General features: G+C 36.2%; 1 protein-coding gene across 2 annotated transcripts in view; it reads right to left on the bottom strand.

Annotated features, from left to right (window-relative positions):
• The window catches only part of LOC129748113 (zwei Ig domain protein zig-8-like), an 870,358-nt gene that overhangs the window by 376,713 nt on the left and 475,762 nt on the right, over window positions 1-17,883 (bottom strand). The window lies entirely within an intron of this gene.

Here is a 17,883-nt window from a genome sequence, read left to right as displayed (position 1 = left end):
GAATAATTTGAAAACTCATCTATTCGAAAACATCAACTAATTATTGCTTTTCTCCTTGAATTTAGATAACCTGAAATCACATTTCTCTTATATGGTCGCTATTTTTCCAGACAATCTTTTTGAATTACACAGATTTTCGAATGGTGTTTTCTATATTTTGTAGGTATGGGTTATAAATGTTTGTAAAAAATCAAAACCTCGTTGGAAAATAATTCACACATCATTTGACTTTCTACATACCATGAGCAGGTCAATCGACTTTCCTGTCGTTGGGCCCATGCATGCATTCCTGTGTTGGAGTAACTTTTATTGCTTTAATTGATGACTTAGTGCACTATTTTCCCCGCCATTTATTTCCATTATCGCATACGCTCCTGGCGCCTTTCCATGCTCGGTAACGATCCGGTGTGATGTCACCTACGGAAGTCAAGCCAGGTAGGTACCTAATAAGGAAGTGCACTAACAAGTCGTTTACTTCACGGTGTCCCCAGGTTATTCCTTTAGCATCGCTATCACCATCATCGTCACCGTGCTGTGTGTGTGTCATATGTTTTCTATATGAGGCGTGAAGGGTGGAATCGCTTTTTCGGGCTACCCCGGGCTTTTCCGGTGTCTTCCAGTTTCTAAAGGTTTATTGTGTTTGTGTAGGCCATCGTCTGCATGCCAAGGGAAATGAACGCAACTGAGCAATAAAACTAACTGACAATTTTATAGGGCAAGTTGTTTTGTTAAAAGTTGTCAGTAGATAAGTTTTGTCGAAGGTGTAACTCAAGCTTGACACGAAACGGTATGAAGGTGTTGCGAGATAACGATAAATATGCCTTCCAGTTTAATAGCTCCTGTACTGAAAAATTTCTCATCCCATTCATTTTAATTTGCCGGAACTAGTGAGCAGTTTACGAACTCGAAGTTTGATCTTCCACGTTTGGTAAAATTAGATGCCAAAGTTTGGGTATAAATTTAAATGTTAAGTTTGTTTATCACCCGAATTCGAAACTAATTAGAGTTTAGTGATAGTTGGTTCTAGTTTTTAGCTATCGGAATAAGTTATGGGCATTCCGAAAATCCAGTTCACGACATACTCAAATATGTGGAAAACGTCAGGAAAAAATGTCACCAAAATCAGTATACCATTTGACAGACGATTCAAAATTACACTTATTCTATCATAACACAAATCAATTCTATCCTGATTAGCTGAGTAAATTGAAAAATACACATTTTTGGTTGAGAATTTCGATAAGCATACTTCAAGTTTTATTAGAAAGAACATCGAATTACTAATGACAAATCCTAAAACTGCTAAAAACAATCATTGGTTGAAGTGCCTATTATCAAAATAATGAATAATATTTGGTTTGGCATTGAGTCAATCCATGATTTCTGTGACTTTTTGTTCTAATCGACTAAAAATTTAAAACCTTTAGGTTCCATCTATCTTTTACATGTTTGCAGTTGATGAACTACTCCAACTTCTGATAATAACTTTAGACACATCTGGCAAAGATATTCCTATGATGGATTCAGAGCTAGATTATGACCTGGCCACTCCGAAAAAGGAGACTTTCTCTCGAAAAACCATTTCAATTTTTTCTTGGAGACATGTATTATCGCATTATTTAGAAGAGTTGGCCATGAGAAAAAATAGTGATCGGTCGTGTTTATGGCAGCTCCGCGAAATGTATCTCGTTAGATTTTTCTGGAAGTGAAATTTTAAAATTGAAAAACGCAAAATCGGACTACAATGTGGACAGTAAGATTAGAAATAATGTCGTCAAAACGTGCTACTGTTTTTCGTAAAATTGGACGACGGCTTCATGAAACTTGCTACCGGAAACGAAGCGCCACGAAATCGGCGAAAAAAGAACATCAAGATATAGTTAGACGGAATTTTACTCGATAGGACTTTGCTGGAAATTAAACCCGTTATCTTGTCTTGGTGAGCCCGTTCCGATTTATTTGATTTATTTCCTTTTGATTGATGTTATATCTAAAGAGAGCTTATTTCTTGTTGATACATTCCATAATAACGTTTTTCCCTTGCATCATGAAATAAAGCAATCGAGATATTAAGTAATTAGAAAGAAGTTCAGAGCAGAATCGAATTTTTGTCATCCCATTTTTAGCTTCTGCTTATTACGTATCGAGTTTATAACTATTAATAAATTTTATTGTAGTAGATGCAACTTTATAACTCCAGTTTTCAAAATGTATCTTTCATCTCATTTTCACGATAGATCCAGCTCTCACATTCTACAACTATTTTTCTCATTATAACTAAATGATCTTTATAGTTTTAATTATGTAATCAATTGAACATTGCATATGAAGCGTTTGGCAGGGATCTCCACGCTTTATTCCTCCCTTTGCTCCAGTATCTTTCGCGGTGTTTACCACATGGTTGGCCTGGCCGTAGTAATCTCTGCAATGCACGTTTACGTGTAACAGAGATTACGTTGAAAAGAAAAATGAAGGATGCAAGTCCTTTCCATTTTCCAGGATGCTTACACGTTTTGGCCATGTTGGTAAAAGAAGAAGAAGAAGAAGAAGAAGAAGAAGAAGAGACATGTATTATCGCATTATTTAGCAAATAAAATTTAAATCGGCAGATGAGATCAGTACACTGATGTATGTGTGCGATATGTGTACATTATGTGTGCGATAATTTTTGACATTATTTTGAGGGCCCATTGTTATAGTTGAATATTTTTTACGAAAGGATATAGGTATGTATAATAATTTGTTATTTTCGATACGTTTTGTTCTCATTCTCAGCAAGGATAGTTACTTTACCATTGGTTCGCGCTTTATTCCAATCCATCACACTTACCTGAAAAAGTAAAGAAAATAATTAATTAGGTATAATGACATCACAAAAATTAACAAAAAAAAATTTGTTCGACACTAGAAGAAAAACAATCGGTGCCTGCAAGCGAAAATTGCAAGTGGCTCCAGAGAGAATTTGAAGAAATCTATCTTTTCTTCGAAGTTGTACATTATTGTCGATTGTTTTTGAAGAGCAAAGCTAAACCTGAGATTCTGATAGATGTAATAAAACGTGTTTAATTCGCTATAAAAAAAAATCTGGAAAACTAGGCTAATGTCTAATCTGTATAAATCTACATGGAACTATTGTTAACGCTGGTTGGAAGTAATTTATAAGTTTACTAAATGAACGTGTTTCACGTACGAATATTCGAGAGCCTTGACGAATCGCTGTTTTTCTGTAAATTTAGCTATTGCATAATGGTCTCTATTTATTTTTATCCAGAGGCGAAACTGCTGTTGTAACTCAATCGCATGTTTGCCTGTTTCAATCAGCAGCTCTCTTTTTGCCGTCGCAATTTTATTTCAGTCTCGTTAAAATGTGGCGCGGCCGAAGCCAGATGAAAATGTTACACCCGCCCAGATAGAATTTCACAAAGGCTTCCGACCGTTTTTAGGTGTATTTTATCACTTTGATATGCTACCATCATCAAAGCTCCAGGTACCAGGTATCTGTTCGGTGGCATACGATTGGAAAACATTATTTTCGCTTGAATCATTTTGATCGCGTTTTTGCGCCGCCCATATCAATATGCATCATCAGTAAATGAGAATAACAATGTCAAAATGATCAAAACATTGTTCTATGTAAATCATGATTGAACCAAAAAACCAGATGTATTCTGTTGTGAGCCTCGTTATTATCGCTATCTGTATGTATGCAGATTTAGAATGAAGAAAATGCCAACCAAATGTCTTGCATTAAGTCTCATTCCACGAGATTACTGCTTTATCCATCTAATTGTTGGCAGAAAACATCAATATTTTCACAGACTAGTTTTTTTTCCTTTCAAATTTTGGAATTATTTAACTAACAACTTAGGCTGGAACAAATATCAATTTCTTCTTTTGTCACTCCCCTCTTCGAAATTTTCAAAAAATCCGAAGGGGCAAATGTAGGATAGATATGAGATAATGGAAAATATAAAATCAAATAATTTATGTTAAAGAAAAGAACGTAAATTAATCACTTAGAGTTTCTCAACACGCACTAATAATTGAAGGACAAATGAACAACATGCGAAATCTGAGAAAATCTGGCTACTTTGATTAAAAAAATGTTCATTGCGTTCATTGTTGCGCGGTATCTTTTACCTATAAATAGAACGGCACTTGTGGTAATCGGGTCATTCTTAAATCGAATTTTGTGAAGTAAACATCAAGTGGAGTAAGCGACCTCGAGAAGACGGCCTTCGGGACAAGGAAAACCCTCAGATTACGACAATGGCGCAGTCGGCAGCAGCTAGGGATCTACCATCCGATAGGTTTTTTTCATGAAGACTTGAAAAAAAGTCTTTTAGGAAGAAATCTCAACTTTAAAAAAAAAACGAAGAGTTTAAATCCTTTTTCGGGTTCTGTTTTGAACTTTTCAGTAAGAATAGAAAACCACGAAAAGTGAGTTTCGAATGTAAAGACAATATGTACTTTGTCGATATTTGTTGGAATAGCTTCGGTAGGAAAGACGAAGTTATAAGTTTGTGGAGTTCTGATAGAAAAGGCAGAAACTCTAGGACGAATCAAGAAAAAGGCTCAATTGTGTCTCCGATGAGAAGGCGGAAGACCAAGATAGAGTTCTGATGGAAAAGGCAGAAACTCTTTGATGAATCATGAAAACCACATTTATGTCTCCGATGATATGGCGGAAGACTGCAATAGAGTTCTGATAGAGAAGGCAGAAACTCTTAAATTGAATTGAATGTATTAAGAGCAGAAAATGGCTCAATTGTGTCTCCGATGAGAAGGCGGAAGATCAAGATAGAGTTCTGATGGATTAGACAGAAACTCTAACATGGAATCGAAAATATAAGGATAAAAAATGCTTATTTTTGTCTTCGATGATAAGACAGAAGACTGAGATAGAATCTAATGGAGAAGGCTGAACTCTTACATGAAATTGAAAGGCACATTTTGCCCCGTTGAGAAGGCGGAAGACAGAAAGTTGAACTCGGATGTAAAGATTTGAAACTTTATGATGAAAACAAAGAAAATTGTTATCTGTCTCCTATGAGAAAACAGAAGATTGAAATCAGAGTTCCGAAAAACTAAATGGCCGAACCTATAAAAAAAAATCATTTGTAAAAAGATCGTTCATGTTTCCCCGATGGCGACTGGAAGTAGAAACCTCTCCGATTAAGAAGTTTATTCAATGCTTGTAGCATTCTGAAAAAAAACTAAATATTTTCGCAAAAGTAAAAATATGAGAATAATTTAAATTTATGAATCATTTTAATTTTGACGACATGATACTTGAGAGAGTACAGAAGGGGAGTATTGTAGGATAGATATGAGATAATGGAAAATATAAAATCAAATAATTTATGTTAAAGAAAAGAACGTAAATTAATCACTTAGAGTTTCTCAACACGCACTAATAATTGAAGGACAAATGAACAACATGCGAAATCTGAGAAAATCTGGCTACTTTGATTAAAAAAATGTTCATTGCGTTCATTGTTGCGCGGTATCTTTTACCTATAAATAGAACGGCACTTGTGGTAATCGGGTCATTCTTAAATCGAATTTTGTGAAGTAAACATCAAGTGGAGTAAGCGACCTCGAGAAGACGGCCTTCGGGACAAGGAAAACCCTCAGATTACGACAGCAAATAAATAAAGTTTGAAGTATTTTATGTTAATTTCGAAAAAAGACAAATATATAATAATGAGAGTTATTTCATCTTTTATATTATTTATTTTATTGAACTTTTCGATAAAAATTTGCTTGATTTATAGGTTTTATGCAATGACATTGAATGCAATGTTGTTGCATGCAAGCTATCATGCGATTTATTTCAATTTATTTGTTTGTTTTCGCATTATTTTTTAAATCCGGCCCCCACTCGCGATGTTCCAACTCCGAGTGACAAAAGAAGGATTTGAAATTTGTTCCGGCCTTATTTGAAAAATGCATTGCGAAACCCTCTAAAACTACAACGACACAAAGCGTTAAAGGGAAAATTTTGAAACACAATATTCAAAAAGTTAAATGTGCAGGCGGTTAAATGCGGAATAAAGTGATTTACACCGATAACACCGTATAAAAGTTGTGTTGCCACAGTTGTGACTTTATCCAAAATTTAGGTACATTCATAAGCTTTCCAATGAATACAATTCGGCACTGCATGCGAAAAACTGCGCAAGAGGGATTTAAAAAAAAAACAAACGTTTTTTATGCGCGTGATTAATTAGGCAAGAAAAACTAAGAAGGGTCGTCCATAAATAAATCTTAGTAAGGCCATAACAAGATAGCATACTTGAAATAATTAATATTGGAAGTTTTCATCCCATTTTCAATTGTTGAACTAGAAACTCGTAACACAAGCTGATTGAAGTGCAGAATCATAAAGAATCAGAAAATTCTTAACAATAGCATATTTACAGGTTTTATTCATTCCGTTCTTGTTTGTTTATACCTATAAATCAAACAGGTACACAGCTTATATTGTATTTGAAACAAAAACAAAACAAAAATCAATAACACACTTTCTTGTTTTATTACGATGAGTTTCGAGATATGTATGAGAGAGTGAGGTATCATGGGACACTTTTTTTCTTTGCTCCAGAAGGCCGGAACAAATATCAATTTCTACTTTGGTCAACCAAGCCCCCCCCCTTCCCTGCAAAATTTAAAAAAAAAAACACGAAGAATAAATAAAGTTTGAAGTATTTTAAATTTCGAAAAATTTATCAAATATTCGAAGGATTACAAAAGCAAAAATAAAATTGTGAATGATGGGAGTTTTATCACTTTCGTATTCTTGATTGCATTGAATTTTTCGATAAAAAATTACGTTATTCATAGGTTTCGTGCAATGATATAGTATGCAATTTTGTTGCATAAAAGCTTTCGTGCAATTTATTCCAATTTCACTCATTTTAGTGAGTTGTGCCAACGTAAGACCTTTTAACTACACAATTAACAGACGATGTATTACCACAGAGAACAGACGTACAAGCTAGCCCACGAAACTTGTGTAAAATTTCCAACGACCATTTAGAAGTAATTTTTGTTTTTTGGATGGGCCACCAGATGTCTCCAAACACGCCAAAGAGAACTGTCAAAACAAAACTGAGAAAAATATACAGAATTTTGATCAATTTTTAACAGGTCGTATGAATTGTTTGGCATGTTTCAAGAGAATCGCTGTTAAAGTTTCGTAACACTTTCGTTACGTTGCATAATAGAATTAGAACTAGAAGTACTAAATTATGAACAATGGGATGCAAAAGTGATATTTAGTTGGAAGTAATCCGTAATCCGTCTTTATTATATCAAGAATGCAATTATTTCCAAGCAAAAGCAACTCTTATTAAATATAACTAGAAAAAGAATTAACCCGTCTATTTTAGAGCGGCATTAGTTTAATTATTATTGAGTCCATATACGGTTACGCCTTTTCGAAAACTGGGCTCTTAGAAATTTGATCTGTAACTTTTGAACGGCGCAACAGATGGCACTGTTTCAAGTCAATTTTCAACGTATTTTTTAGGTGTCAGCATTTGAAATTTGCACACTTTTTTGAAGATTTTTTGTTCGAGCTTGTACGTCTGTGGTATTACAGGACACGATAACGTTCTTACTAACGGAAAAAAGAAACTAAAATTACCTTTTTGTTGACCGGTTTCGGGCTCGATGTTGCCCATCTACAGGACGATGTCCGACTCGAACATTGTCCGGTAGACTTTTTTCCGTTAGTAAGAACGTTAAGTGTCATGTACTGTAATACTGCCCCGCATATGAGTCCCATGTGCATTTTCATCGTTTTTGAGTTATCGATGGAAAACGCTTCTTTGTGCTTCAATTTACCAATAAAACAAGTTTTTGTTCGAAGTTTGTTCCCAACATTTCGAAAAAAAACATGACCCCTGATGTGTCCCATGTGAAAAATATTCGCATATGAGTCCCATGACCAAAATTCAGCGCCAGAGCTTACAATTAAAGGAAAGGATAGATAGAAAATGAAGTAAATCAATTATTTAATGCTTTAAACATTAATTTACATAAAAATTGATCGTAAAGTAGCTAAATGATTCCGAAGAAATCTGGTTCATAGTCACAAAAAACATTAATAAGTAACAGGTTAATTCTACCAAAATTATTTTTTCGACAAAAATCAACCGATGAACAACGCTCAATAGATCAGGGGCGGGATTATGGAACTCGAAACAATCGAGTTTCGTTCAATTCGACCAACTTTGGCATTACAGATCTCGATTCGAATGGAACTTTTCGAGATGATCTACTACCGAATTTACTCGAAATCTAATACGTTAAAATTTAGAACTCGAACGAGATTCGTAATACTGCTTCTAGTTCGATTCGAGTTCAACTCGAAACGGGTAACTCGAATCGAATAGGATTCATAATTTCACCCCAGTCTTCGGTCAGGATGGATCCTTCGTGGGAGATTTCGACGATCTAATGTGTGATCGATAGGTGGTAGGTACTTGAAGTGTTGTTTCGGTGACAAAATAACAAACTTTTTTCATTACTTTTTTCTATATGCACAACAATATCAATACCACTGTTTTCGTTTATTACCCAGGAAGATTTTCCCGGAAGAAATCTCCTTCTTTTTCTTGAATCCAGCAGACTTTTGGTCGGTGTTATCCACGTATCCGTAACACGCATTGATTTAAATGGTGCTGATGTCTTATAAATTCTCAGCAATTTCACACAAATGACAACAAAGTTTTTGAAAAACACATCCCACTTGACGAAAAAACCTTGATTGAAATCAGTTTAGAATCGAGATCTTTCGAAAATTTTCTTCCTTCATCAAAAAGAATGGTAAACAAATGGACAAAATATGTTAGAAAAGTACTTGCCACTTGCCGATAACTTTAGCACCAGAGACTAATCTCTGATCGAGGGTTTAGAATATTCGCATATGAGTCACATGAATGTTTTAATGAAATTTCTCCGTAATTATTAGTTAGTATTAGCGCAAAAGTAAACAAAAGTATTCTTTGAAGTGTTTTCTATCCGAACTATCGATAGGTTTTGCCAACAAACGATGCATACGATTGTTTTCATGAAAACAAGTTTTAAACTTTACAAGCGTTTTTCTCGGTTTGCAGTTTTTACACATGGGACTCATATGCGAATAGGGGCAGAATACGTCATGTGTTAATTGTGTAGTTATTCCAATTTATTGATTTATTGCATTATTTTTTACTTTACAACTACAACCCCCCTCGCGATGTTCCAACTCTGAGTAACAAAAGAAGGATTTGAAATTTGTTCCGGTCTAACTTTTTTTTTATTATAGAAGATAAAATGAAAACAAATGGTAGTTCTAACGTTTGATTACGTTTTTTTTTAAATTTTTTAATAAATTTTTCCCCGTGTTCTGGCTGTTTTAAAAAAGCTTTTTCTTTATTTTGAAAAATGGTGGGAAATTGTAGACTACTCAGAGGGAGCTTCGACGCTATCCAAAAAAGTTCAGGTAATATGTAAACTCCAAACGGAAAGAATCCGGTCTTCCTACGATACTCTTATTAAATAATAGATTTGCCACGTCACCAGCTGAAAAATTCAAGCTTTTTTCGACGCACTTCTCCATTGTCTTTTCAGTCGAATCGCCAACTGCCGATCAATAAAATGCTGCCGTCACGCGACTACCCATTGATGTTCTGGATTCTGACGTTTTTGCTATTAGTGACTCAGAGGCTAGCATTAATTCGGACAAGATGGAATACAGGCGTGCGTATTGGAAAAAATCTCTTACCCACATTTTTAATCAGTCCCTAGGACAACAGAAATTTCCTTTCCATTAATTACAGGAAGTCACATCTCGAGCTACATGCTCAAATGTATTGGAGAGGATCGTCAACGATGTTATTTTCTCAGCTTTTCGGAACTGGATTTCTGAGAACCAGCATGTATTTTTCCCAAATCGTTCGGTAATTTCAAACCTAACAGTTTTTACATCTGCTTTTTACACAATTATTTCAACTGCATTCCATTCAGTGAACCTTGAAATCCTCCTGGAAAAATTGCAACGCTTTGGATTTTCCGAAAGACTGTGTGCATGGATTAAATGTTACCAAACGAATCGCCGATTAGCTGTTTATATTGGTTCTGCTGAATCATTTGATTTTCAAACTCTGGCGTACCACAAGGCAGCAATCTGGGTCCATTATTGTTTAGGCTGTTCTGTAATGACATAAATTTGCTTCTTATTGGATGTGGAGTTCTCCAGTATGCGGACGACCGAAAACTATATTTAGTTATAAACTCTACCTGATTGTCACAACGGTTCATGGACATAGTAAATAGTGAGCTGGTGTGCCTATAATTTATTGGTTTTGAGCGTTTCGAAGTGCTGTATTATCACATTTGGGCGCAGGAAACATCCGTTCTTGTATAATTACAATATCCTAAGCGAACAGTTGCATCGTGTGGAGGAAATAAAGTATCTTGGCGTTTTATTGGAGTCATACGACTGACTTTTAAACGTCATTACTCTGTGGTACTCGAGAAGGCAAACCGTATGCTAGGATTCATAATAAGTTTGAGTAAAGAATTCACCAATCCGATCTGCTTGCGAGCTCTGTATTGCTGCCTGGTTCGATCAATAATGGAATCTGCAAACCTGTTATGGTGGCCTTTCGAAACTGCTTGGACTACGCATTTGAGGCAATCCAACGACGATTTCTGCGTTATGCTCTTCGTGAGCTACCCTGGGAGAATCCTTTAAACTTGCCACCTTACGCTCATCGTTGGGCTCTGCTTAGGCTTCAGACACTATCGAATAGCCATTCCATTGGCCAGTCTCTATTCGTGGCAAAGAATTTACAAAACAAAATCGATTGCAAATAGCTGCTTTCCCGATGTAACATCTATGCAAAGAATCTTGTTTATTTCTGAAAGTCGGCTGAACAATTGTGGAGTTATTCAATGTTGAAATCAGATACATAAAGAGGGCGCACCATGTAATTGTTTGCATGAATTTAATTGATGCTTAAACTATTTTTTCGGAAAAATAAGGTAAATTTCCATCGTTTAAATTAGGAAAATGCTAAAATGCTTTCCCTTTTAACACTAGAAAGACCGCACCAGTCAAAATGACTGGTGGGACACTTTGTTTGTTGAATATCTTTTAAACACTACGCTCTAAAAATTCGCAAAAAATACGACTTTTCATGAATTTTGAATTTCTACAAACTGTGTATTTTTTATTTTTCTAGCTCTTTTAATAAGCGAGAAAAATTTCGCCATGGACACTCGGACCGTGACCAGTCAAAATGACTGGTGAAATTCACAAACCTATAACTCAAACAAGATAAATTTTTTTCGCTTGCTTTTGGTTTTATTTGCAATCTACATTCAAGACAAAGAGCCTTAGTTGATTTATGGAGGGCAGGAGTGTGTCATTAGCTTTGAAATTATTGATTTTCGATGCGAAGTCATGGAAATTTGTAGAAAAAGTTCTCGGATCGACCGCTGTGTGGCGCTTCAAGCACTTTACTCCCAATTTTTTTGGTCTGTTTTGTTGGTCAACTATAATCGAACTTTCTGTCAAAATTTGGCGAAATTTCATCAAGATTTGTAAAAGTTATGTTAGTTTTAATACATGTTCATTCGAGTAATCGAGTAATTTTAGGTGATAAATATGTTTTATACTGAACTAGTATGAGTAAAATAATTATGAATTGTGTACTTATTTATTCAAATTTGAAGACCTTATGTCTATGAAACTGAACAATTTAAATGATTTTTTTTTATATTTGATTATTCGTCATACGTTGGTTATCCACCATGGGTGCACGGATTCACCGCAGTTTCTGCCCAAGTATGTATTCACATGCATTCTTAGATTATTAGGTTCGACAAATTTCCAATTCAAGTTCCCTTACAGGTATTTCGGCACCCGTGTATAAAGCTGGTAACTGATTGAACATTCTTATTATAAGAGGAAACACATCTTACCTGTCGGCAACTTACGAGGTTTGAACCCTAGAGTTTTCTTGCCGATACCGGGAATCGAACCCAGTACACATGGCATACATAGACTAGACTCACGCCAGTCTATCTGATAGACCACATTGGCGCTAAGATTTTTCAACATGGGTGCACGGAATGGCTGTAAATTCGCCGTTGTTAATTATATAGAAATAAATAGTTTTCAACTTGCTTCAGAACACAAAATATTTTTGAGTTAGATATGATAGGCATTTGAAATGCAACATTAGTCAATCGAAGAACTTTTAAGGAAAAACAAATCAATGTGTAGATTTGACCACGTTTATTCATTATTTTTATTTCCACTGTTTTCCGTCGCACGACATAACTTGATGCATATAATTCCTAAAATTCACTCGATCCATGATAACCGTTTTCCAATTTCTTGGATGTTGATCAGATCTTGTCAGATAAATATACGATGGCAAAAACCTGTGTTTTTTTAATAATAAATAAATAAATTTATTATTTCAAGATATTATTGAAATATTTCTTTTTCAGGAATGAAAAAACGGAGCTTAAAATAAAAATCGATATTTAAATAATCATGTCTCAACATGAAAGACATGATTTCGACTTTGGTTTAGTTAAGATTTGTAATAATGCTTTTTAAAAAATTGCAAAAAGTCCAATATTTGATTAAAACGCGGTGAATCCGTGCACCCATAGTGAAAAATCATGTATATAACACAAATTTTCATTTGAATCTTTAAAAGTCTTTATTCTTTACCTTTAACATGCAAAAAAATTGATTTTGGATGAATGGCGGTGAATCCGTGCACCCATGGTAAATTGCTCTACTTATATAAAAAATATGCTTCAAAACCTACAATATCAGGTATAATTTATAGGCATCGACTTGAAAAACTTCAAAGCGATGGATGCTAGAAAACATCTACTAAAACAAAACTGAAGTGAAACCGTGCACCCATGGTCAATAACCATAGCCATCTAACATGTTTTTATTATTAGATTGATAATGTGTTTCAATTTTTTGATAATTATTTGACTTATTCATTTTATGACATACACGCATTCGTCAACTATGCCAAACTGAGGTGATTCCGATCACCCATGGTGAAAAAATATTTCAATTTTATAACAAAAATGTTATCGAATTAATAACAAAATAATTTCAAAAGAAAAAATTTAAAAATATTCTGATAGAAAAAATTTCCCCTTTACCAGTCATTTTGACTGGTCACGGTCCGAATAGGTATATTCAATTTGCCGGTCCTTCTAGTGTTAAAGCAAACCGGCCCGGCCGTAGGATCAGAGTTCTCATAGCAAAGATTTTCAAATGGAGAAAAATCTTCATTTCTCTCAACGAGAAGAGGGGTTATTCTATTCGACTGTACCTCCACTGCTGCGGTAAGACGATCTCTGAGCACTGGTAAGGCTAAATCTTATTTAAACAAGTGCAATAGGAGAAGAAATGAGAACCGTAAAAATCTTTTCTTTGGGTTGGTAGGTCTATCTATATATAGGGCTGATGGCACCCCGTCTTAGCCCATCCCTGGAAGTGGCAACAATTTTTTCAAAAGAAGTAATTTGTTATTCACCTCTCGACGCTACCTACTACACGTGGCAAACAATACGCCACGGCTGCTGGTGCTGCAACACCACGTGGATGTTTATGTGGCTATGGGGTTGTGTTTGAGCGGCGCGCGGCAAATTTATTACCCTCACGGTTTTACGAATTAATTCGCTCCTTTACCCACAAAACGTTGCTCTCTACCTCTACCTACTGACTGATAGTGTTGGCATCATCGGTCAGTGTTGCCAACACACTGGCAGCTGTTATACGGAGTTAAGGAATAATTAGGACTGGCATTAACAAGGCACCGTAGTACTTGATAGAGGATTTAAATTACCATTGCAATTACACTTAAATGGAACGATTTAATAAACTTTGATCATTCGTTAGAAGTGAATTATTTAATGACACTATATAAGCAGAAGCTTTGTAAATTTTAATATTTTTTATTTGCTTCAATTACAGATAACTTAATTTTAATCATTTATTAACATGAAAGCACGCCATGAATGATTTCCGTCTACAAGAAATCGATCCAATTAATAATCCAGATAAATATGATCACATAGGATGCCTCCACTATATTATTTTCTAACTATGGTAAGATAGAGCCCTAATGATCTCGCTGCTCCCATCATCAATCCAAATTCTGGCAACTCTAGAATCTTCACAAATCACAGCAAGCTAAGAAGGTGCAAGGTGTTGAGCTAAAATAATGCATCGGATGAAGAACACAAACTTGTTCGTAGGGTTATTTATACGGGAAAATATACTGGAATTCACATCAACACCTACTGCGTTTAAGTTTTCTTCCTATTTTTATTCGGGGATTTTCATCCCATTGGTTGATTCATCCCAGCTCCTACCGTGGCTAGTTCCTCATCCTATGGCACGGTTCTCCTTCCAAGGAAATTGTTATCGAGTTTACGACGAGGTTGAGTCCAAACGCCGAATATGGTTAGCTGGACTCGGAAGAGAGAACGTTACGTGATAATAAGGAAAGAACCTGTTCATGCCTTGTAAGTGCATTTCGTCTCCCTTCTAGTTACCAGCTTACGTTGTCTAAATCTCACCGGAGGTGAAATGAATAATATTATTGTTTTTACAAGGATAGAACTTTGCGAAGAGCAGCTACACACATTTCATTTTGTGCAGTGAGGCCCCAATAGAACTTTCGTTTAGCTGCGTTAAATTTCATCTCGTTTTCATTCTTATTTTTCTCTCGGTGGATGTATCAGGTGTCGAATGGAAGACGGCATCATTTTGGGGGTTGTTTGTGAATTAATTTTGAGATTTAACATGATTTGAGTGAAGAAGATAAGATGTTATCCCCGATTTTTGAGTTTCTCTTGTTTCGTGAACGAGCAGTTCCCTTTTTTTTAGCTCCACTTGTTGAATAGTGAAATTTCCTGGAAGTTCTGCAATCTATGTTTCACATGCAGACTTAAGCATTGCTTGTTTATATAATTTTAGGTGTGCGCTTTCAGAATGCTCCAGGTGAGCTGCTAATATCGAATGAAGCGTTTTTCACATATTTATAAGCTTATTATTTCTCATACTATAAGTCTCATTGAAGACACTTGTTTTCAATAATGTATTGTGAGGGCAATCTGCATAGAACTTGAGGAGATTTTCAATTTTCGTGAAGAAATTTCAACAGATAATGATTAAAAAATACTGCCTCAGCAAAAGTATTGAAAGGTCGATGTTTTCCAGCATGCTGCTGCTGGCATGTTTCAAACAAACAAGAACTACGGATATGCAAATGCAACTGTTCCGAACAAATTACAAATTCTAGCTGGAAATGGGGGTGTCGATGTTTTTTTCCACGTTGTTTTTGTTTTCACTTCCCTACCCAGACTGGCGTACATGCAGTATAGAACATAGTTTAGAAGTGTGCAATTAAATATTTGATGGAATTTTTCCAACTGTTTGAAATGGTTTCGAAAACCGCCTCGACTGCTGAAAATACAATTGCGGTGTACACAAGTTTTGCGATGAAATTAATATGTGCAATGCAAAAAAGGGGAAAAATGCGCAGCACCAGCAACATGTTGTGCCGGTACTGATGCAGTTTCGTTTGGATGGTGTGGCGCTGCAATGTTGCCAACGACGTACGAGGCTTGAAAAATGCATACCGTAGAGAGAAAGTTTTTCACGAAATGAAATTTAATATTCGGTTTCTAGCAGAAGTAACAACCCTACATTCGCACGATCTTAGTTTTGGTTTTGATCTTATCTGCATATCACTAGGATGGTCGTATCAGTGCCATGTTTGGAGAAATAAAACGACCAAACCATGTGGCGTTAGAAAACGAATTATTGTTGTCGAAGCAATAGACTTTGCGTTCTTAAATAAACGGTTTCGGATCATGTCCACGTGGACATACTTAGCTTCGCTTGACAGAACTACCTTCCCTTCACTGTGGAAAGAGGCTTACATGTTTCGGGAGACTCTTTCGCCAGGCAATTCTCTGCTTCTACGGGTATGCCTCAGGGAAACCATTTAGGACCGATTATCTCCTTAATCTTCTTTAACGATGCGCTCTAACTCCTTGACGGCCCTACATTATGCTATGCTGACGACCTAAAACGATTTCACAACATCAACAGCCAGGACAATTTTGATTTCCTACAAAATCAATTCAACCTCTTCGCACATTGATATGATTTAAACTGCCTGCCATTGAATCGCAGTGAATTTGCAGTTATCAGTTTTTCAAGAAGGTTGCAGTCTTTTTCCGCTGAGAATTGAAATCAAAGTAGTCGGCTGTAACAACTGACGTTAAATTCTCAAGCTTCGAAAATTTTTCGAAGATTTTTCATTTTGTCCCAAAAGTATTGAAGAATATTGAACAAATAAATGTTTCGGTGCTTTTAAATTTGTGGACAGATCAACAAGAGGAGGGAAGATGATATCCCAGATTTTCAGTGAAAATATTAACTCTGGGTACTGGTAAAAAGTGAAATCGGTAATCCTAGATTCCTCGGGAGGAAGATCTGAACTACAACCAATCGATCAAACCTTAGCTAAGTATTTTTATTCTACGTTAGTTTTATTTTATTGTTACATTATACGGCTAGTAGCATCATACGCCAAACAAAACACCAGAAACATAATGTATGGGACCTAGATTATTTTGTTATTGCTTTGTTTGATGAATCTACGACTCACCTGACTTCATCTAATTGAATTCGCTGCTAGATTCCCCGCCAGAAAACGCTCATCGTGCCCTGATCAATGGTGGTTAAAATTCTCTGAGGGGGGGGGGGGGGGGGGGGGGTTTTAATTATGCCCCTACAGTGGCTGGTTTTCAGCTTTTAGCAAAAAAATTTTAAAATGCATTTTTAAACGTTTTATCTAGTTTTTCAAGTTTCAGTCAACTAAGAAATAGACTATTTTAGTGTTTGAACACGAAACATTGATTTACTTCACATATTATAGCTATTTTCTATGGTTAAATAAGCGTTTTCCTTAAGGTGGCCATTATGCCCTTATCTCCCCTACATGCTGATTATTATCAGACAAGCTTGCTATACTGTCAACTGAAAAAAAGATCTAGGTTTAAAATGCACTAAAAAAGTCTTTGTACAGGAAGTTTCAATGAAGTTTTTTTCAGAAATTTTTAAGCTTTGAGGTTCAATTGAAGAAGAAAACTATGATTGGACTAACAAAGATAACAAAGTATAGATTTGAAACCTAAATAGTTATACAACTTATACATATGGTCTGTTCTCTAGTCTAAATAAACAGCTGGACTGTGCGCAATCGAATCCAAGCGTGCGATCAAATACCTGGGGGTGATGAGCGGCAATGGCGACAGCAGCCCTCTCACGGGCCATGTCGAACAACTCGGCGATCCGCTACAGCAGAAGGAGGGTCCTGGCGAGTGTTACCTCGTCCATTTTGCGGTACGGAGCGGCCAGCCTTGAGCAGGCAGTGTAACCTGATAAGTTTTCCAGTGTGCAGCGGCTGATGCACCTGCGAGTAATCAGCGCATACCGAACAGTGTTCTCGGTAGCTGCTGATGTCGTGGCGGGACCGGGGGTCATGCCCATCTCTAGAGGAAGATATCTTCTGCTACGAGCACATGCCCAACGTGCGGAAACATGCCAGAGAGGCCTCGATGTCCAACTGGCAGCACCAGTGAGACAGCTCGGAACGTGGCCGGTGGACCCATCGCTTGATCCCTAACATCGGATCCTGGATGGACCGGAGACATGGAAAGGTGGATTTCAGCATGACACAGTTCTTGACTGGTCACGGATGTTTCATGCAGTACCCCCATCGGTTTGGACACGTGGCCTCGCCATCCTGTCCAATCTGCGTGACA

This window comes from Uranotaenia lowii, chromosome 2, assembly GCF_029784155.1.
Source record: "Uranotaenia lowii strain MFRU-FL chromosome 2, ASM2978415v1, whole genome shotgun sequence".
Classification (NCBI taxonomy): domain Eukaryota; kingdom Metazoa; phylum Arthropoda; class Insecta; order Diptera; family Culicidae; genus Uranotaenia; species Uranotaenia lowii.
The sequence above is the reverse complement of the archived record's forward strand: the minus strand, read 5'-3'. Positions and strand labels throughout refer to the sequence as shown.